Raw genomic sequence first — 1,434 nt, 5'->3', positions numbered from 1 at the left:
GTCCAGCTCCTTCTGACTAAGGGGTAGCTCCACCATCTAGTGGTCGTATCTTAAACATAACAGCTCTCTTTGAAACACACCCACCTCTTTCACACCGCCACAGTCTCCAACACAGAACATAAAATAGTACCCATGTTGCTTCTGTGGTAACATAAATAACTCCAAGCAAATCATTTGAAGTTCATCCATACTGCGCTAATGATGCTAATAAGGCTAATGACAAAGACGATCTTCTGTTCTCCTTTCATGTCAGCCTGGAAACAAAAACAACAGCTCCCTTCCTTAGGACAGTATTGAATGAATTTTGGCTTCAGAGGGTCGCTTTGAAAATTCCAGATTTTTTTTTTCTCTTTATCATGAGAGAGGAGGCGACTAAAGCAAAGTGAGAGAGAGCGGGAAAAGGATTGTTTGGAGTCAGAAACACATTTCAAAGGCTTCTCCAAAAACAGCCTGCAAAATCTGAGATGAAACTAGCTAATAAAGCGCCACACGGCAATAAATAATGCAACAAGAGGAAACAACATGAAAGATCTTTTCATCTCCATATCGAGAGGAAAGGGGAAGGAAAGCAATGAGAGTGTGTATATGCTCTTTGCTGTAGTAGTCAATACAATAGTTTGTTGGACTTGCCTTTGGAACTTTGGAGCTCTGGGTCAACAGGAGGAATGTTTTCTTGTTTACCGTCTTGATGGTTGGCTCAATTACTGTGGTAAAAAAAAAAATGTATTTTCATAAAACTCAACTGGGGATATGAAGAACATGATGAACTTTGAATCTTACCTAATGACAAACTGATGTTTATACACCTTCTCTGATCAAATTTCTTAAATGTTGTTAGGTAACTTATTAAAATATGCCTCTTGTCTTAACTGAAGCCAATCTTTCTCCCTTTGTTTTAAAAATAAAACAAATTCCTATGACTCAGGCCAAACAAAATCCCCTTGTGCCCACACAAAATAGCTCTGTCCACCAGCTGACGACCAGAGACAGAGATCAAACCAACCACAAAAACGAGGGGTGGACAAAAGCAACAAAGGGGTTTCCTTTTTCAAATCTTTGTTAAATTAGAGTAAACGTACATGGCAGCGTGGGCTTCCTGGAGAGGATAAAGGGGCTCAAGCAGTGACTGGAAGTAGATCGTGTGGTTATGATCTTATTAATAAAAGCAGCATGAAGGCTGGACAAGTGCTCATGTTGACTTTTAGACATATTTGGGTGTGTGTGTGTTAAAGGATGAAAATAAGACAGAAGAAGAGGGAGAGAGAGAAAGGAAACGAAGAAACACAAGCAAAGTTGTGTTACACTGACATCGTGTGGCCGTTATTTCAAATTAAACACCTACAGTATGTTGTCTGACATCGACTACAACAATCAACAGAATTCACCCGACTGAAGACAAAAAAACATCTTATTGCATTTCCTTTAAATTGACTG

Source organism: Labrus mixtus, chromosome 2, assembly GCF_963584025.1.
Source record: "Labrus mixtus chromosome 2, fLabMix1.1, whole genome shotgun sequence".
Classification (NCBI taxonomy): domain Eukaryota; kingdom Metazoa; phylum Chordata; class Actinopteri; order Labriformes; family Labridae; genus Labrus; species Labrus mixtus.
Note: the sequence above shows the minus strand (reverse complement) of the source record.